This window comes from Ictidomys tridecemlineatus, chromosome 3 (genome assembly GCF_052094955.1).
Source record: "Ictidomys tridecemlineatus isolate mIctTri1 chromosome 3, mIctTri1.hap1, whole genome shotgun sequence".
Classification (NCBI taxonomy): domain Eukaryota; kingdom Metazoa; phylum Chordata; class Mammalia; order Rodentia; family Sciuridae; genus Ictidomys; species Ictidomys tridecemlineatus.
Window position 1 is genome coordinate 128,482,591 of NC_135479.1, and position 22,172 is coordinate 128,504,762.

The 22,172-nt window shown below is 40.3% G+C and overlaps 1 long non-coding RNA gene across 1 annotated transcript; it reads left to right on the forward strand.

The window, feature by feature from the left end:
* The first annotated feature begins 2 nt into the window (after window positions 1–2).
* Window positions 3–21,399, forward strand: LOC144376340 (uncharacterized). Its single transcript, XR_013436677.1, has 4 exons — window positions 3–252; window positions 541–689; window positions 13,969–14,085; window positions 18,642–21,399. It is a non-coding gene; the product is annotated as an uncharacterized LOC144376340 (long non-coding RNA).
* Window positions 21,400–22,172: the final 773 nt, after the last annotated feature.

Sequence of the window (22,172 nt, forward strand, 5' to 3'; positions counted from 1 at the left end):
CCCCGATACAAAACCCAACCAACTCAAGCAAATGCATAATCCTTTTCTTGGATTGCTTAAAGAAAAAGGGAGGCCAGATTTTTTTTTTTTATGCACCAAGATTCTCTGTGCAGAATTTGAACTTTACTGTTCTTCATTGAGTGGGAGGAATGGAGTGGGGGAAGTTTAGAAGGTTCTTTGAAGGAGAAGCCAAGTTACTAGAGAAAGCACCAGTTTCTTTCAGACTCACCTTCCTGTCTTTCACTGGTCACAGTAAGTAATTCTGCTGCCTGTCCACCTGGGAGGAAGGCAAAGCATGGAGGGATGGAAGAGGAGGGAGAAAGGCAGCTAAGCATTGAACATACGTCTTTGAGTTGGGTGTGTCTGGGTATATGATTGGCAGATGAGGAAGAGACTAATAACATTTCTTTGACTTTGAAAATGACTTTGACTCCTGCTACACTAAAATGTGCTTTAGACAAATATGACTATTTGTAGTGTTCTAAGTAATCCCTACACCACTCCCACAGGCAAGTTCACAGGCAGTCTTGTTTCTTTCAGGACTTCTTACTGTGTTTGCCCAAGAATTCTCTCCAGCTCTCCCAGTCTGAAGGAGCTTGGTGCTAGAAAAGATGGGAAGGAACAAAACCTCAGGGTCCTGCCTGAGCAGACCCCATGCTTCATCTCTGTCTTCCATGTCAACAACTAGGGTGAGTCCACCCTTGGGGAAGACTAAGTTCTTTTGTTTTCTGACTGCATATGCTGCTTCTCCTGGCCTCTCTATGGGACCTTTTAGGGAGGTGGAAGGATGTACTTGGAGTACTTCCTGCAAGCTGACCCCAGACTCGGTCATCTCAGCCCACCAGAGAACTTCTAATATGTGATTTTTTCAAAATGAAGGAAACAGGATTGCTTTTGATCTCCCTGGCTTCTGCAAATTTGCCAGTCCTGTCCCCCAGGTAGGGCAGTGGGGTGAAGGAGGGGCACACTCACACCTGGTTAGGAAAATCTCCACATCTGTAAACAATCATAGGTGTAACTCTTTTCCTTTGCTATGCAGAATTCTGTCTATGGTAGAAAGCTTTGACAAGTCAAAGGGGACCTGTGATGTTTCACTGTGTTGTGTCACTTCCCAGAGATTTTGAGGCTTGAACCAAGGTCTAGTAAGCTGCAAGGAAATTTACCTTGACCCCAGAGAGCTGCCCCAAATAGAAGAGACATGTGGTAGAAGCAATGTTAGATTTAGAGTCTGTGTGCTTAGTTATGTGAAACTAACTCTATATATAATAGTATGGACTTAGAATACACTGTTACATTTTAAATAAAAACATTAACTCTAAGTTGATGCTAAAAATTTAAGATTTAGAGCAAAGGCCAGATGGTACAAACAGGAAACAAAGAGCAAAATATGAGGCCTAAATCCAAATATATCAATATTACACTGAATAGAATGAATTAAAACCCCAGTTGAAAGGCAGAGATTATCAGAATGGGTTAAAAAATCAAGATCTAATAATATCTACAAGTGATGTGCTTTAAATGTAAAGATACAGATATATTGAAAATTAAAAATCAGGAAAATAAGAATGAAAAAATAAAGAATGAAAAGTTGGAACTGCTGAATTAATATTAGATAAAATAAACTTGAAAAGTATCACCACAAATAGAAATTCTGAAGACAGATATGACAATAATTAATGTTCTTGTACCCAGTAACATAACTTTAAAATATATGAAGCAAAAATTAACAGAATGAAAGGGAGAAACACACAGTTACAAACCATCATAGGAGATTTTGATATCTGTCTCTCAGTAAATACAGTAATTTGAAAAAAATATTAATAAAGACATAGAAGTTTTGAGCAAGAGTATCAATTACCTTAGCCTAAAAGACTTTATAGAATACAACACCCAACAACTACAGAACTCCTGATCCCTTTAAGAGCACATAATACTTTTAGTAACAGGTCATATTCTGGGCTATAAAACAATATTCCTTACCAATAATGGGATGGATTCAAACTCAGAAGCTTTTTCTCAGCAATAGGAATGATCAAAAATGTGAAGAGAGAGCCCACAGAGTGTCAGATCATTTTTACTACACACACATCAGATAGAGCACTAATTTCCAGAATATATAAACATATCAAAAATCTTAACACCCCAAAACCAAATAACCCAATCAATAAATTGACTAAGGAACTAAACACACAATTCTCAGAAGATATATGTTCATAAACCAATATGTGAAAAATGTTCATAAACTCTAGCAATTAAAGAAATACAAATCAAAACTATCAGATTTGATCTCACTTCAGTCAGAATGGCAATTATCAAGAAGACAAGTAACAAGAAATGTTGGCGAGATTGTGGGAGAAAAGACACACTCATAGATTGCTGGTGGGACTCCAAAATGGTGCAACCATTATGGAAAGCAGTATGGAGATTCCTTAGAAAACTTGGAATAAAACCACAATTTGACCCAGTTATCCCACTTCTTTATTCCCAGTGGACTTAAAATCAGCACACAACAGTGATGTGGCCACATCAATGTTATAAAGCAGCTCAACTTGAAATAGTTTAACTATGGAACAAACCTAGGAGTCCTTCAACAGATGAAGAAAATGTGGTCTCTATGCATAATGGAATATTACTCAGTTTTAAAGAAGAAAGCAGTGATGGCATCTGCCAGTAAATGGGTGGAAGTGGACAATATCATACTAAGCAAAATAAGCCAATTACAAATGTTTTCTCTGATATATTGACAATAATTCACAATAAGGAGCATGGCTATGGAAGAATAGAATTATTTGGATTAGGTAGAGGGGAGTGAAAGGTGGGAAGCCAGGTATGGGGGTAGGAAGAAGAGTAGAATGAATCAGACATTATTACCCTATATGCATGTATGACTACATGACTGATGTGATTCTACATCATGTACAACCAGAAAAATGAGAACTTATACACCATTTGTGTATGATGTGTCAAAGTGCATTCTATTGTCATGTATTGCCGTTGTCTAGCTGGGTGAAATAACTGGGAGATGACAAACAACTTGAAGGTTGAAGCAGGTAGTACTTTATTGCCAGTGAACTCAGCGGGAACTGAGAGGGAACTCAAAGTAGTGCGTACCCTAGGTAGCAGGCACCACCTCTCTGCCAGACTGCAGAGGTACATATACCCAACTAATTATACACAGCTTAACTTAATTAACATAAACTAGATACAGCAGTCAGTTATTAAGGGATCCTTATCATCTTAATGGCTCCCTGGCATTGACTCAGAAACCACTCCTCCTAGCAAACTGCCAGGCACCATCTTAACTTGGTTGTGGCCCTCATCAATGTATAACTAACTAGAACAAATAAAAGCAAAAAAAGACTGGTAGCATCCAAGGGGTGGAGGAGGAGGAATGGAGTTATTACTTACATGGTGGAAGAGCTTCTGTTTGGAGTGACAAAACTGTTTTGGAAACAGAAGCTTGTACAATATTGTGAGTGTAATTAATGCCTTTGAGTTGGTCACTTATCATGGCTAAAATGGCAAATTTTATGTTACAAGTCTTTTACAATAATGAACACTTTATTATAGTTTTAAAAAATTTTCCTTTCAGAAAATGAAAGAATAGGATGCCATGTTAGTAGCTATTCTTGAGAATCACATTGGCCACCAGGATGTGTGGAGTTAAACTTGCTAGCAGTTTTGCCAAGTTCAGAAATGGGTGCTGCCAAAGAGAGGAAACAAAAAGTGCATAATTTAGAAGCAAAACATGTTTTTTCAACTAAGGCCTGAAGACTACTTATGAATACAATTGACTTAATCAACCCATATTTTAATACCTGCCCAAACATCTCATAATCACAACCATAGCTTTCATAAACTGTTTTGAAAACAGAGTTGTTTTTAATTGTTCTAATTTCTAAAAATTAACAGTTAAACAGCCCATTAATACACTCATGCCAGCATTGAATGGACACGATATTTGATAACATAGCAAAACAAACTCACGAAAATAAACTTTTACTCCTGGCAGATGAAGTCCTAAAATATAGCAGCTGCCTTATTGGTAGTGATCAATGAATAGTGAAATGGAAACTTTCTGTGGGTTATTCAAAGAGTCAATATTTTATCCAAATCACATCATTTTGAAATTTACCTATAACAATACCTTGGCTGAACCCCTTTGCTCCACATCCACTTCCAAACACTTTTGTAAGAAATCGTGAAATACTGGGAAAAGTTTGTCTGGATTTGGAAGTTCTGGAGTTCCATTTGTTGCAACTAGGTGTAAGGCCTAAAAATAGAACAACATCTGTGACATTCTTTTTTGGGGGGCCTGAAATACTGATGGTTGAACAGAGGTGGCATTGCCAGTCAGCTACATTCCTAATCCTTATTTTTATTTTTGAGATAGGATCTCACCAAATACTTGAGGCTGGCCTTGAACTTGTGATCCTCCTCTTTTTTTTTTTTCCTCCTGAGTCACTGAGATTACAGGTGTGCAACCACAGGGTATAGCACTTGTGACATTCTTAAAGTACCTCAACAAAGTTATAATATATAAAGTTTATGGATTGTTATGGTTTTTTAGGAATTGAACCACAAAATATGCTAAGCAAATAACTGCTCCACTGCTGAGCTATACACCAGGCCTTTTTTTCATTTATTTTGAGACAGAGTATCTCTAAATTGCCCAGGCGGGCTCAAATATGAGATCTTCCTGCCTGAGCCTCTATAGAAGCTGAGATTACAGGTGTGTGCCCCCAGGCCTGGCAGTTTCATCTTTTCTGAGTTGAAGTATGAATGCATACACTTGCTTAAAGAAAACAAAATCAAGAAAAGCAAAAACTTCACCTGGGTTGCATAAAAATATAAAGAAAAATGATGACAATCCTACTACCAATGTGGACTATCTTGTTAAACCTTACCAAGCTTTTTAAAAGTCACATTTTCACATTTCAAAACAATTTGTATCTACTGAAACTCTTTTCCTTCAAAAGCTATATGCCAGATTCATCATTCCTAATAACTGACCATAAAATGATTCTAATGGCTAAATTGAATAGTGCCTTAATATGGGTCTTTTTATAATTTAACCAATCTCCTTTATAAAATCTTTGTATTCTTTAGTTTTGAATATTACCTTTAAATTTATAGAAGTGAAATTATTTCTAGAAGTTTTAAGTTTTATGATTAAGCAGACAGTAGAGACCCTTGTTAAGTTGCCTGTGAGACAGGAGGAACACTTTATGAGATCTGGCTGACCTTCTTCAAAACTGGAAAGACAACTAGATAGCCTTGCAAATGCAGTTTCTAAATGCATACTGGGCCTTAAAATGGGGATCCTGAAATGTTCCCATGTTGGCCCCTCATGCTCTTATTATTAATATCTTGCATTACAGTACAGTGTAATTATTATATTGATATTCGTGTGTATACGAATCTAAATATAAATATATTTTGTTGTTTTTTGGCTGGCACTTGAAATCTGGGGAACTCGTGCATGCTATCCAAGAACTCTAAACAAATAAACAAATATGGATATACTTCTATGAATCCAAAGTTTACAACTTTACATTAGAGTGAGTTTGGCATTGTATTATGTAATTTCTTATTAGGTATTATTATATAATTGTGCATTGTATTATATAATTCTGTGGGTTTTGAGAAATTAATATTGTCATGTATCCACCATTATAACATCAACTGAATAAATTCACTGCACTAAACACCTACTACTCAACCTCTTCACATTTCTGAATCCCTGCAATTATTGAGTTTTTAAAACTCTTCATACTTGAGATATCCTCTACGTACATGCTGGGCATGTGCCCTAGCGTGGATGAACACTTCCAGCCCACACATTCAACTTGCAATTGGAGAGCATCTAACCCCTTTAAACTGAAAGACATCATTAAGCACTATTCTCTTAAACTTCTTTAAGAATCTAATATGCCCACACCATATTTTCCATGTTCATTCCCTATAATAAGCAAATAAATAAAGTTCTGTTATGTCTATTGTTGTTATGATATCTCAATTTTTATCCATGAGTACTATTTTATTGTATGGATATAACATATACATTTGATTTCTTTTATTCATTTTGTGGTACTGGGGATGGAACCTAGGGCCACAGCATTCGAGGTATGTGCTCTACCACTGAGTTGTGCACAGATCTCCCATTCACTTTTTGAAATACATCTTGGTTGTACATTCTGTGTCAAAGGAACTGCTTAGCTAGAGCCAGTCTTGGTTCCAAGTTTGGCAAACACGAATAAAGATGCTATAAAATTTTTCATAGGTTTTTTTGTGTGTGTGGACATGTTTCAATGCCTGGGGGTAAATACTTAGGAACACATTATTCTAATGGCTAAATTGAATAGTGCCTTAATATGGCTGTTTTCATTATTTAACAAACAAATTGCTGGGTTATGTGGTAAGGTCATGTTTTGTTTTGTGGGAACCTGAAAAATTTCTCTTCTGGAGGGAGCCTCCCACTAGCAATGCAGGAGCATTCCTGTTACTCCATCCCTCTTCCAGCATTTCTCACTTTTTATTATTCTCATTCCTCAGAGATTAGGTACAACTCTCTCTTATTTTTGAATGTTTGCATCTTTCAGTGATAACACTTGACCATCACGTGACACACAATGTCACACAGGGCAAGAAACTTAGGGTTGTTGTTCTTGGCCCTGAGGCTTTTGTTGTCATTTTACACAAGCATATCTTCTGCCTCCACTGTTATTATTTTTATTTAAATGGTTTTATTTTTTAAAGATACTTATATAGCAAAAATTCATATACTTATTCAGGTAGTTAGAAGTAGTTTCAATTTCCTGCATTTGAGAAAGCTGTTATTTGGCTTTTGGGAGATAGATTTCTGGGTTGATTTTTTCTTTCAGAACTTCATTACACATCATGAGAACACTTGAAACTGTCTCAAAGCTCACTGATGCTATTTCATTGAAAAGTTGTTTTCACATCTCTCCCTATGTTTCACTGTGGTAGTTTCCACTACTTCACTAATCTATCATTAATCTAGTCTCACATATTATAGTTTCATAATGTGTTAGTCAGTTGTTTCACTGTGACCAAAATACCTGACAAGACAAAGTTAGAGGAACAGGTATTTTGGCTCACAGTTTCAGAGGTTTAGTCCATGGTGCACTGACTCCACTGCTCTGGGCTCAAGGTGAAGCAGAACATCATGGCGGGAGGGCACGGTGGAGGAGAGCTGTTCTGCTCAAGGAGGACAGGAAACATAGAAGCAGAGAAGGGTAAAAGGGGTACAGGGCAAAAAACCCTTTGAGGGCACCCTGCAGTGTCCCATCTGCTCCAGCCACACTTCTATAGTGACCAACTATCCATTCAAACTAGGAGAGAGTGATTAGGTTATGGCTGTCATAATCCTATCATTTCTCTTACAAATATCTCTGCATTAACACTGGAGCTTTTCAGGGACATGTCATATCCAAATCACAATATGTAACTAAGTTTGGTTTCCATCATTTAAAAATTTGCCTTCAAAAGGCGTAATGTTTTAAACTCTGGAACCTAATTATAAAAATTATTTTCATGACCTTGTGTGCTAATTCTTTTATCTGAGTCAAGTATGGGTTGGTTCCATCTGAATATTTTCTCCTCATGATGGACTATATTTTCCTACCCTTTTGTATTTTTGTTAAAGTTTTGACTGGAGGTCTGGGTGCCTGTTGCATCCTGACCACTTCTGGATTTCTATCAATATTCTCTGACTTTTTCCCAGGCAGATCAAGACTTCTTTTATTTGAAGGGCAGATCTGTGTTAACTCTGGAGGCCACACTGAAGGTACAGCTTTATTTCTGGGCTTCATCCTCTTTGGACAGTCTTGATGATCTCCTCCTCCTTTCTTGGCCTGGAGATGCTCTTCACAAAAGTGGGCCTCAGCAAGGTCAGTCAGGATTCTCACAGGTCTTGTCTTCCTTCAGCTTGTGGACATGTTCCAGGAGAATCTGCTTTGTTTTGGGCCATGTTCCTTCATCTCCAGGTACAGGCTCTGGTACAAGTGGCAATCTCTTTAGATTCATGGTATCTTATGAGAACCTGGTGTACAACTCTCAACCTCTCCTCCAGGTTACCTATTCTAACTATGACCATGTGACTGCTTTACCTGTAGGCCAAGGTGTTTTTCCATCTTGAGCTCAGGGAATGGACAGTAGCAAGCGCATGGATGACCAGCCCATCTTTTATCACCTCGTATCTACTGATAGTTGATGACATAGGATTTAACCATTTTCACTAGGGTCTAATCAGATCCACAGCAGAGGACACTTAGGACAAGCCCCTTTTGAGGCATAAGTAGAACTATGGTTGTGATTGTGGCCCTATAAATATTCTTGAGCTTTGTTCTGGGATACAGTTTTAAGCTATTTGTGTCTCATTTGTAAGATTTGTTAGGTGGAACTGAAACAGTGTTTAAGGGTAATTATTTCCTATCATTGAGACAAGACTCTTATGACTCTTCTCAATATCTTGTAAGTGATAAGGTTTTCCATGGTGGCTGATAGAAACAGGCACTACTCCCAACCCTACGCATGTGGCAGGCACTACTCCTTCTGATATTGTTCTTCTGAGCTGGGGGTCTCACTATGTTGCCCAAACTTGAGCTCAAGTGATACTCAGTGTTTCATCTAGCTGGGACTATGGGCGTGCACCATCACACCCAGCCCCAGGGTTTGTTCCTAGTGATGGAGCTTGAACCAAGGACCTTGTGCATGCTAGGCAAGCACTCTGCCACTGAACTACTCCTCAGCCCAGTTCTTGCCATTCTCATCAGATAATTATATCTCAGTCTTTACAGTGGCTCTTCATATCGATCTCTGTTGAATTCTTAAGGGGGGGTCCTCCCCAGAGCTTGAGAGTGTCCATCTTTTCTATTTTCTTAGCTAGTTCAGCAATGCCCCATCTGGGTTATGCCTCCCTGCACATGGCCTAGAAATTGGGGCAGTTGTAGGGTTCATTTCAGTTGTTACTTTTTGACATCACTGTCCTTCATTCAATGTCTGATACAGCATCTTGAAAACTACTTTTTCCTATAATCTAGTCTCTTGAAGTCATTTTCAGCAAGAAAGACTAAGATGGTTCTAGTTACTTTACTTTAACCGAAAGTAGATGTGCCCATTCATCAAGTTTTCACCAACATTATATCTTAATTGATCAAGTCTCAGTCTTCATCTTTATTGACATAACTATGGTTTCTGCCAAGCTGACCTCCCCATCACTTTTTGCCTATAGATATCAGGGCATATCTTTTTCCCTGTCTTTCCTTCCATTCCTTCTTGGTCTCCTTGCTGGTCTGCCTCATTAACTCTTAGTTATGGACAGTGTTAGGGTGCAAGGTAAATTTCTGTCCATTTATTCCCACTTGACTCTGTGACCTCATCTTGCCTTGCAGCTTTAGGAAACATCTGTAGCTAAGAAGCTTCAATTTTATCTCTCTAACCTGGATCCCAGGCTTGCATTCCCAACAGCCTCATCAACATATTTATTTGAAGATCTTACTAGGTGTCTTAACTTTCACATATCTAAAACAAGTTAAAATGCTCACAACTAAACTCCCAATTACCCCCCCCAACCCCTCTACCCATCTTACAGTCCTTCCTATCTCAACTAAGGGATACTTCCATTTCATCATTCCCATTCTTAGGCCATAACTCTTGGAACTACCCTCAACTCTTCTTTACATAGATGCTCCATTCAAAATATATCCAGAATCTGATTATTTTTTTTAATCACCTCCACTGATGCCATTCTTGTCTACATTTCTGTCACTTCTTACCTGAATTATTGCAACAGCTTTATAATTGGTCTTCCTGCTTCTGCCTTGGCCTTCCTTGAGAATCTCTTCTGAACAAATTGACCAGAGTGAGCCTCTTAATATTTAAGTAAGACCATTTTATGCCTGTGCTCAAAACTTTCCACTGGTTTCCCCATCTTACAGTGGAAGCCAGAAGCCCTACAAAGCACTACTAGGGCCTCACTCACTGACCCTCACCGCCTACTGCTTGCTCAGTGCACTGTGACTCTGCTAAAGCCCTTCAAGATCTTTCACTGCACTAGGAACATTCCTGCCTCAGGGATTTCCATGCTTGTCATGCTCTTCTGCTTGCCATGCTCTTCCCTAGGTATGGAACCCTTTTGAAAACAACACCCTGACTCTCACTCTCCTGCCAGTCCAACACCTAAAGAGTCCTTTGCTTAAGGCATTATTCTTATTTCCCTTATAGTTTCTCTCCTTTTACTAGAATGTAGGTTCTACAAGGCAGAAATTTTTGTGGGTTCTCTAGGCAGCAAGTTAAATAGTGCCTTGCACAAGGCAGGGATTAAATTCAATATTGGCTACATGAATACATGAAACAAAAGGGTTTTGAAAATGGCTCTGGAGAGTGTTCTAAATAGATCTACTGTCAAAACTACTTTAACTGCTTAGTTGAACTGGAATCTTAGGCAATGGGGCAAAAAGCATTAGGGAAAGTATATGCAAATTCAATTCCCTCTGCTGTCTCACCTGTTTTCCTTAGTAAAACACATAAGGGTCAATGGTGTACATGTATCAGAACTGCCTTCCCTTTTATGGCCAAATAAAATTCCACTGTTCATCAGGTGACAGGAAATTGGATTGTTTCCAATTTTTGCTATTCTAAATAGCACTGCTATGAAAACATTGTGCATGTTTAGTGTGAATATGTGGTTTTATTGCCTTTTTTTTGTAAGTGCTGTGGACTGACCCAGGGCCTGCTAGGCACTCTACCATTGAGCTACATCTCCCACTCCATTGACATATGCTATTTATTTATTTATTTATTTTTATTTAATTTTCTGTTTTGATGTGGTGCTGAGATTGGAACCCAGTGCCCCACACATGCAAGGCAAGCATGCTTCTATTTATCCACAACCCTAGCCCTTGACATATGCTTTTAATTCTTTTGGATATATATCTAGTAGTAGTATTGCTAGTTCATATGGTAACTCAATATTAGCTTTCTGAAGAACTTCTTCTGACCTCCTTTTTCTAAGAGAGAGGATAATACAAAATCATATAAAATACTAAGTATAACCAGAAAAATGGGAAAATGCATGAAGAACAAATGCAAAATAGAGAAAGCAGTTATAAATACATTAAATACTACTCCAACTCTACCAATAATCACTTTAAATGTGAATAGTCTAAAATGACAATTAAAGAAAAAGTTTCAAACTGAATAAAGAAACAAGACTCTACCATATATTGTCTATAAGAAACTACTTTGATTAAGAAGACTCAGACACAATTAAAGCCAAAAGATGAACAGAGATGCACTATAAGAACTAATCAATGGAAATCTGCAATAGGTTTATTAATTTTACATGAAATACATTTCAGAATATGGAAAATTATCAGGGATATAGAGGGACAAACTCCAAGAAGACATAACAATTCTAAATATGTAAGCATTTAACAACAGACATCTAAATATGTGACCACCAAAACTGATATAACTCAAGGAGAAATTAACAAAATTCACTCCTAAAGTTGATAGATGAAGGAAGCAGAAAATCAATAAGGATATAGTTGACCTGAGTGGCGCTGTCAATCAACTTGATCTTATTGGCATATCTAAAATACTCTTCTCCAAAAGGATAGAGTACACATTCTTTTCAAGTTTACATAAAATTCAGAAAGGTCCACCATGTTCTGTGCTGTAAAAGAGTTATCAATAAATTTAAGACATTAGAAATAAAATAAAACATATTTTTATATCACAATGAAATTAAGCTAAAAATTACTAATAGAAAGAGAACTGAAAAATTTCCAAATGTTTGGGAATTCAATAATACATTTATAAATAACACATGAGTAAAAATAGTCTCAATGGAATTTCTAAATATTTTGAATTAAAACAAAGAAACAACAATGTATTATAATTGCAAAATTTACCCAAAGCACTGTGTAAGCATTTAGAGCACTTAGGGGAATTCATAGCATTAAATACACAGATGAGAGAAGAAAAGGGAGCTAAATTCAGTAATCTAGCTTTTAGAGGCCAAAGCCAAAAGAACAATTTAAGTTAGAGCAAGCAAATGAAAAGAAAAAAGAAAAAGAAAAAAAAAAGGGAACAGAAAGAAAGAAAAAGAAAAATCAATAAAATTTAAAACTATATGCCAGCATCATCATTCCTAATATCTGATCATAACATTATTCTAATGGCTAAATTGATAGTGCCTTAATATGGGTGTTTTCATAATTTAACCAATACCCTTTAGAAAATCTTTGTAGACTTCAATTTTTGGTTATTACCTTTAAGTTTCTAGAAATAAAATTATATCTAATTAATGGATTCTTTAGTATAAATTTTAGGTTTTAAAATTGAGCAGACAATAGAGACCCTCACTGAGTTGCCTGTGACACAGGAAGAACACTTTAAGGGATCTTGCTGACCTTCTTCAAAACTGAAAAGACCTTGCAATATTTTTTATTTCAATGTCTATGCATTTATAAAGCAAAACTTCCTTCTATGCCACTGACAAAAAACATGTTTCTAGCATAAACATGTCTATAAATCCAACTTTTTCCTTATAAACTGAAAATCATTTAAGGCAGTAAGGAGAGGAAACACCCCAAGTAAATGCAACAACATGGAACAAGTGTCAGTCCCACTATCATGTTTAATTATAATGTATAATAAATATGGAAAAAATGTAAAACATCCAATTCAATTTCTAACAAAAGTATGAGATCAAATTAATCCTCAGATTCCAGAAGATGTTCAAGAGCCATTTGGACAGTTGACAAAAAGCAATTTCTATGTAGGAGAAAGTAGGGACAATATAGCTTAGCCTTTCATTTTTCCGGAAATGATCTTTTCATCTATCAGTGCTTCTCAAGTTTCCAAGTGATTCAGTGTTTTTCCACTGTCTGATGTCTTATCAGGAGAAGTAAAGCTTAGATGTTTCTGCTTCACTGTGTTGGAGTCATGCCCACTGCTCTGGCATGCCCTAACAAAGAGAAATTCAGAAATTAGTTGTGGTTTGAATTGCTCTAATACAAATAGTTTTCAGAGATTAATGTCAAACATACATAAAACAAACCAATACACATAATTTTAGATTTGACTAAATTCTAAATGATCTAGCTTTCTAGAATTCTACGTTTCCATATCTATTTTGCAAATGAAGAAGAATGTTCAAAACAGAGTACTAGGAATGGAGTGCTGGGTTTGTTTGGGGAGAGGGACAGAAGTGTCAAACCTGTGTTTCCTCCTTTTAATCACCCACCAGAGTAGCTTCTAATTTAAAAGGCATAAGCCAAGAACAAAAGTCAGGGGACAGCAAACAGGAAGAAGGATGCTTGCTTATGTCTGGTTCTGGTCTAGGCTTTAGACAAATACAGAACACAGGGCAGCAGGCCCATTCCAACATCAGCATTTCAGGAAATAAAAATTTAGGGTTTCTAAACCAGGAACCCACCTTATACAGTGTTTACTGTTTCATATCTTTTTTGGGAGGAGAGGAGAGAAGGGGTACAAGGGATTGAACTCAAGGGCACTCAACCACCAAGCCACATCCTCAGCCTTTATATTTTTTAAGACAGGGTCTCACTAAATTGCTTAGTTCCTCCCTTAGTTGCTGAGTCTGGCTTTGAATTTGCAAACCTCCTAAGTCAGCCTCACAAGCTTCTGGAATTACAGTCATGCTCCACTGAGCCCAGCAATACATGACAGATTTTCCCCCCTAAATCCATGTAAAATAACCAAGAAGTACATTAAATGGTCATGCTATATTTTAACCAATTTACCACTAATAATATTTGAGTTTAGTTTTTGGTACATTTTGCTATCTAAATACTGGGACAAAACCCTTAATATATGCTGTTCTATTATTTCCCTAAGACACATATGCTAAAAATTACATTTCTGGGTAAAAAGGTATACAGGTGAAACTAACTATTCCATGGCTTCACTTCTTAGCCTGTGCAAAGCATCCTAGTGCCTGTACCCACTGGGGCCCTCCTTCTCCCGCTCATCCTGCAGTTGTTCATCAAAGCTGTGGTGGTGGTCAATGCCAGGCGACCCTATGAAAATCAGGTATGTGGTCTGAGTGTTGTGCCCTTGGCTGTGTGGAGGCATCTTGCACCTCTGAAATTAGGCATTTTATGTGCTTTCTCAACTCTCTTTTCCCTGATGGTGCCTTATGAGTCCTTCCACACCCACCTTTGAAGATGCAGCACAGATATCTCCATACCCTGGAACTTGCTGGCCAGAAACTCCTAGAGCACCCTGGAAAAAACCCTAAAGGATAGGAACAGTGAGTGTCAGGGCCTATGAGCTGGGGTCAGGGACCAGGGAAAAAGATCTAGCTTCACCCCACCCCACCAACCCCAGGCAGGGTCCACCACTTGAGCCCTTGGTTTACTAATTCACTTGGGTCACAGGGGGCACATAGCGTGATATAACAGTTCCTGGTGCAGCCCTGGTCAAATGGGTTACTGTGCTGGAGGGAGATGAGGAAGGGAAAAGGAGCTCAGAATCAACAGGACTACACAAGGCCATCTCCCAGTGACCCTCATAAGTGGATCAGTTGAGTCAGGGCTCAACCTGGGCCTGTGGCCAGGCTCTAGGTACAGGGGTGCCCAAGAGTGTCCTTGGGCCTCCTGCCTTCCAAGGCTCCTAGGAAGAGTGACCTCCCTTAACCCACTTGTGAGCAGCTCTTTCCAGACTGTGTTGATCCAGCACCCACCTCTCCTTCCTTGTCAGGGCTCCTCATCCCCTTGTGCCTCCCTTTGCAGGATCCTTGCTCTGTCTCCATTGGTCATATCTGTCCTCCCACCACATCCTTCCAGGTACCTTTTAATATCTTTCTAGTGCTGTTCTGCTCAACTGATCCAAAGATGGTGTCACCACCCTGCTCCTACTTTACTCTCTTACCTCTTGATTTTTTTTTAAAAAATCTACCTTAACTGAATTTCACCAACTGGGAAAGCAGTGGAAGATGCCCAGACATATTTTCCTAGTCAAAAATCAGACTTTCCAGGAAAAAAATCTGGGCTGAAGTCCTTCAGTACACAAAGCAGGAAAGGTCAAGCTCAAAGGTCATTTCCTTCTCTGGACACTGACTGGCATCTCCTCTCCATTATTCCACTTTCTCCTTCTGCTGAGTACATCCATCAGCCTCACACCCTGTTCCTTCCAGACCAGGTTGAGTTTCACCCCAACTTTAAGAGATTCCTCTAGCAAACACTCTGTTATAATGGCAAGTGGCCCAGCAGCACCTCTATCCACCCCCAACTTTCCCATGGCAAACATATGAAGACTTTGATCTTCAACACTATTCTCCACCAGAAGGAAACACAATTCTACATCAGAACAGCTCTGGAATATGTCCAAAAAGCAATACAAATGAATCATTGTCCTCTATGAGGTTCTGCCTCCTTTAAAATGTTCACAGCACTTAAGAAATATAACAACAGGTGCAGTGGTGCACACCTGTAATCCCAGGAACTTGGAGCATCACAAGTTCAAGGCCAGCCTCAACAACTTAGGAAGGCCCTCAACAATTTAGTGACACCCTATCTCAAAACAAAATATAGCAAGGATTGTGGATGCAGCTTTGGTGGTAAAGCACCCCTGAGTTGAATCCCTAGTACCAGAAAAAATAAATTAATTAATGGCAAATTATTTTAAAAATTATAGAATTTTTAAACCTACAGAAAAAATTTTTAAATATATATATATATATATATAAAGTATAGAAAATATTGATTGTACATAAGGTATAGAAAATGCTTCACAGAATGATAATAAATTCTTCAGAACTGATCAGTAAATTTGAATACCTTCCTATCCCCACATGGAACCCTATCACACACAACTAGAATTCAACAGCTCTGAGGCACCCAGACCAGCCTCTCTCACTGGCTCCACTCCTGGGGCCCCTGTGTCTCAAATACCCTCACACTCCACAGGACCAAAATCCAGTGACATCTTCTTCTTGCCCATCTTCTGACCAACTTCCTGCTGCCTCTTCTTCTTCCCCTTATCCTGGGGGATTAGGGCATGAGGCTTCTGTTTCTTTCTCTCTTTCCTTCTATTCCCAAATGTTGAAGCTTCTTTTTGTTGGTTCACTCATTTATTCAGATTTCTTTTCTTTGTGTGCTGGGATTGAAAATTTCAGGCCTTTGCACATGCTAAGCACAAACTCTACCATTGAGATGCACCCCCATTAGAAGTATTTCAGGGCATGAAAAATGCTTCTTTCAAACTGGCACCATGGTGCACATCTGTAATCCCAATGACTCGGGACACTGAGGCAGGTTTGAAACCAGCCTCAGCAACTTAGTCAGACCCTAATTCATAATAAAAAATAGCAGGGACTGGGGATGTAGGTCAGTGGTAAAGTGCCCCTGGGTTCAATACCCTGTACCAAAAAAAAAAAAAATTCAGGCACTGCAAGGGTGTTGAAAGCACCCTGCAAACAGCAGGGCCAGCATATATTCAGAGTGGTGAGGGCAGCTGCAACACGAGGCTCTGAGCACTATGGGGAATAACCAGGGTAGAGCAGAGAGAGGGTATCATGAGAACCATGTAGGCAACCCAGCTCACAGCACTCAAGTTCATGCAGAGGATAAGCCCAGAGAGCTAAGAGATGAGACAGCTACTTATGGTTTCAAAGGCTAAGAGATGAGACAGCTACTTATGGTTTCAGTCCAGAAAGAGTAGTCTGAAGATATCTGCTGGCTTTGGCCATTAATGAGAGCATCATCCTGACAGCAAGGGCCAGACTGACCTGAGCCAAGAAGTGAAGGGTGAGCTAGTGGACAAGGTCAAGTCTTTCAGGGATTAAGACCCAGAAGGTACAACAGGTGGGGTGGAGGCCTGAGATGTTAAGGGTGGGACTTGTATGGCTTTTAAGATAAGGCACAAACATATGTAGATGACCATGGGAAGGAATGGTAGTGAAGTAACAGCAGCACCTAGGGCAATTTCTGGTACCAGCCACTCTTCTATGTGGTTTACATGAATTAACCCACAATTCCATATTTTTAAAGATAGGTTAAATTGAGTGACCAGGTGTAATTAGCATACCCAAGGTCTCCCTGCTGGTCAGTTTTAGAGCTGTGATTGGAACTTACGTGGTTTTCACCAGAGTCTCTGCCACCAACCACCAAGCAAGTGACTCCAGAAGGAGTTGCAGTCAAGGAATGGAGTATGGTGGGATTGAAAGCTGGAGCATGGGATCAGTGCCTGAAATTAGGGCTGTCAATAATGGAAGGGAGCCTTTTTTGTTGAATGCCAGAGGGCAGACCACATTTAGGTCCCTTGAGACTTGGGGATCTTGGACTTGGAGGGCCTCTTTCTGAGCAGAGGGGGAAGAGAAATGTCCTATGGCCTGACCTGGGGTGGAAGAACCACAGGATGCAAGAAGGGAAAAGGCTGCCAGGCAAACTCAATGATATACTAGAAGCTGGAGAGAGGAGAAGAGAGGCAGACCACAGGGCTGAGGAATAAGGGCCAAGCACAGGAGTCACAGGTGGGAGGGACCCATATATGGCAGTGATGGGCTGGTGAATAAAAGGATGGGAGGTGATGAGCAGACAGGCTTCTCTTTCTGTTCAGCTGTCTCAGGGTCTGCAGCTTCCCCTTTCTCACTGATGCTGCCCACCAGTCTTCCTGAAAGAAACTTTAGTCAAGTGATTGCCATACTAAAGGAATCCCATGGCAGAGATGCCCACTTCTATTATTCCTAGTTGAAGCTCAAAGAAAAAGCAATAAAGACACACAGATGGGGAAGAAAGCAATGAAACTGTTCCTCACACAGGACATGAGGTTCCATTCAGATGGAACAAGGGATGCTGGGGAAAAAGCTCAGTGGTCCAGCATCCCTGACTCAATCCACAGTACTGGAAAAACAGCAACACTAAGGACTCCTGCTCTTTGAAAGATGCTATGAAGAAAATGAAATGACAAGCCATGAATTGCAAGAAAAGATTTGCAAAATGTAGATCTGAATCCCGTATACAGAACTCCTGAAACACAATAAGAAAACAACACATTTTTTAAATGGGCAAAAGATTGGAGCAAACACTTCACCAACAATATACTCCTGGCTGAGAAGACATGAAAATATGTTCCACACCATTACTCATTAGGAAAATACAGACTGCAGCCCTAATGAGATAGCACTACTCATTTATTAGGCTACAATTTGAAAACAAAAAGAATAGCAACAAATGACAGTGTCAAAAGCTAGTGAGGATGTGGAGCGACTGGAATTCTCATTCATTGCTGGTAGAAAGTAGAAATGATACAGTTGTCTCCTAAAAAGTCCAACATATGTTTACCTTATGACTCAACAATGCCACCCTTAACAATTTATCCAACAGAAATGAAAACATATGTCCGCATGTCTGTGTACCAATGGTTATTGTAGCAGCTTTATTTGTAACTGCCCAAAACTGGCTGGGCATAGTGGCCTCTGCCTATAGTTTCAGTGGCTTGGGAGGCAAAGGCAAGAGGGTGGCAAGTTCAAAGCTTTGTTGTTGTAGCAGTTTTATTTATAACTATTTATAACTGTCTATAGAGACAAGACCTGCCTGGTGTCACTTGGAGCAGGATATAACATCTCTGGACCTCTGTTTTTACAGACACTGAATCAAGATGAAAAAAACATCCTCGCCCATCCAGACATCTGCATTTGTGAACCCGAGTAGAATGGGCACATCAGAGAAACACACTCAGAATCCAGGAAACCCTCCAACTGGGACACCCAGACCAAGACAAGCAAAGATCCCCAGGACACGGCAGCAGTCAGCTTAAAGGGCTGAGGATCTCGTATCAGCAAGCCAGGGGAGGGGACAGTCACTGCTTTTCCTCCCCGACTCCACCAGGCTCAGCACAGATGAGCTCCCCTCTTTGGCATATCAGCACCTGTGCAAGCAAGGACAGCCTCCCTGGACAGCTACAGACACAGAGGTGATGACATATATAAGTGACCAACAGTGGCTGAGAGCCATTTGAAATACTCTGGGAACATGGTCTGATACCCTCACCTGGCCCACTCGTGATGTGAAGTTCCTGGTCCTGGCCAGATGCCCAGGGACAGGTTTGTGAGTGGACAGAGAGGAGGAGCACTCACCTCCACACAGATGTCACAGCTTTTGCAGTGGAAGGTTCAGGGCAGGCGGTGAAAATAACAGGTGGGACACCACAGCATTTGGTATAACCTGCCATTCACTTGTGCCATGTAGGAAGCCTCAGCGTCCTGCTCGAAGGTGCCTGGCAGGGAAAGAGGTCTGGGACATGGAAGAGGCCCTTGAATCACTATACTCCTCAGGGAAGCCCCATAGCATCACTGGGCAACAAGTAGGTGGGGTGGAGGTGGGCAGAGGAATTTTGGTCCCTGTTGAGTAAGCTGACCATTCAGATGGGCGGCAGTCAAAGAGCAGGGGATGTCCAGCCTCAAAGCTCTATATGTTGCTCCCCCCTTTGGAATAGTATTCAGTTCTTGGAATTGTGTGAGATGGGAAGGAGGAGGAGTGCACTGCATGGTTTTTGAAGAGCCTGGTGGCCTCTCGTGCCAACCTGCCCAGGCCTCTTTTTTAAAGCAACTGGTAAACCTCCAGGATTGTTTTTTCACACTTCAGTGGCTTGGGAAATGAAGTGTCAGGGCCCTAGTAATGATGACAGAATAAGAATGGATGCTGAGGTCACAGGTGGGGTCAGCCTTATAGAAATAACCCCCGTAGGCACCAGTCCATTGAGTGCCACCTCCCTCTCCCACGGGTCTGAGGCCTTACCTCTGTGTAAGATTCCTGGTTCCGGTAAATTCATCCAAATGAGGATGTACAAAGTGAGGAGGCAGAGAAGAACCATGGCCACTGGAAGAGCCCACTCTTTTTTGGGCCAATGATCAGCATCTGAAACCAGGGCCAGACTCAGTTTTAATCTGAGGCAACCTAGAGCCCCAATGAGGCACTGCTCACCTGAGGTCAGACTCACACACCTTAAGGGCAGATCTGAATATCCAGGCAAGAGACAGACCAAATTCCCTCCACCACATGTCACCAGCATTATCAGCCTCCCATGGTTCTCTAAAAGCCTCAGGCTCCCCATGTTTCTGTGCTTCTAACTAAATATCCTCCTTCCCCTCATGGGCTCCCTCCACTTCCCTGCCTCTGCACTCTCACTGTCTATTTCCTGACTGTCTCTTGGTGAGAAACCTGACAGCTGGCATGGAGACTCACGGGAATGTGAAGAACACTGTGCTCAGAGAGACCAGTGCTGTCACAGTCAAACAAGCCCAAAGGGTTGAGAATAGCCAGGATCTGGCTGGGGGTGGGGGTAGGGACAATAAATCATTTGAGATAGTCATGCTCTGATGCATGCTCTCAAACAAATGAGAGAAAACTGCTCCTTCTCTTGGGTTGGCACCCAGAGTAGCATGACACAAGTGTGACATCAGAGAGGTTCCAGAATGGGGACTCTGGCTGCTTCCAGTGCCCTCTGAGAGCAATTCTCCCCTGCCCTCACATACACACCTGTAGACTGGGACATCCTGCTTTTCCAATGGTGGCTTTGTTGGAGCTGGTGAGGATAGGATGTGGTTTGTCCCCCAAATGTTAATAGGCTGGAGGTTTGGTCCTGGGTGTGGCAGTGTTGAGCTGGTAGCACCTGAAAGATGTGGGGCCTAGTGGGAGGTAACTGTGCCACTGGGGATGAGGCCCTTGGAAAGAAGTAATGAACTTCTTATTGGCCCCCATTAGTTCTTGTGAGAGAGGGTTGTTATAAAAAGTACAAGACTCATCCTCCCCAGTTTCTGCCAATGAAGTCTTGACCCCTTGCATGTCCTCCCACCATGATGCCATTCACCATGTTGTGAGCACTCTCACCAAAGGTTAGTCACAGGGGCTGCCAAATGTTGAACTCTGAGCTAAACAAACCTCATCTCTTAATAAAGTACCCATTTTTGGGTAATTTGTTAGAGCCAGAGAAAGTAGGCTAATACAGAGACCATGTATTATGGTTCCTGGGGAGATGGCATGGGGAGAAGTTTGGTGATGGTTACCCACTCTCAGGCCCAGTGATAATTGAAGCAGACAGTGTTCATTGATCATCCTATCTCTATTTCTTTCTTTTTCTTTTAACCGAGTTCCAGTTTGGGGAAGAGGGTACCAATCTACACAACTAAATAACTTCCCAGTTTCCTTCAAAATGAAAAATAAAATGTGTTGGGGATATGACTCAATGGATAAGCAACCCTAGGTTCAATCCCTGATGATGAATAGGATGATTATGATGATGATGATACTTGTACATGTTTATGGCATACAAATTTTGAACCATGTATATACTGAAGAATGGCTGAGTCAAGCTATTGAAAATATACACTCTTTCATATACTTATTTGTGGTGAGAACCCTTAAATCTACTGTCTCAGTCATTTTCAAGTGTATAGAACATTACTAACTGTAGTCATTCTGTTGTATGTTGTTATTAATTCCCAGGCATGTAATCATAGAGCCAGGAAGAATATTTTTAGTCAAGGGCCCAAGGGTTCCAGTTAAAGGCTGAGGGATAGAGAGAATATGTGTATTATTTGAAACACTCTCCAACCATAGAGTGCATTTCTGCCAGTAAGGAAGCTATACAACTGTAGCAGCATTTCGTATAGAAATACTAGCACTTGGATTAATTTTTGTTGGAAATGTTTGTGATATGGCTTTTAAGAGACTTGACTCTACTTTTCAACTTTTTTTTTAAATACTGGGAATCAAATCCAGAGGTGCTTTACCACTGAACTACATACCTACGCTTTTTATTTTTTATTTTGAGACACATCCCACTAAATTGCCCAGGCTGACTTCAAACTTGTGATCCTCTTGCCTCAGCCTCCCCAGTAGCTAGGAATATAGGTGTGAGCCACCACACCTGGCTTCAACTTTTTTTTTAAAATAGTTTTTTATTTAGTTGGACACAATACCTTTATTTGTTAATTTTTATGTGGTGCTGAGGATTGATCCTGGGGCTTCTCATGTGCCAGGCTAGCGCTCCATTATTGAGCCACAACCCCAGCCCTCAGCTCTTTCTTTTGACTCTCAGTTTTATTATGGAAAGAGAGACCCATAGATCCATTTCTGGGTCAGTCCAATCAGCTTTTGCTATCCAGGATTTAGCAT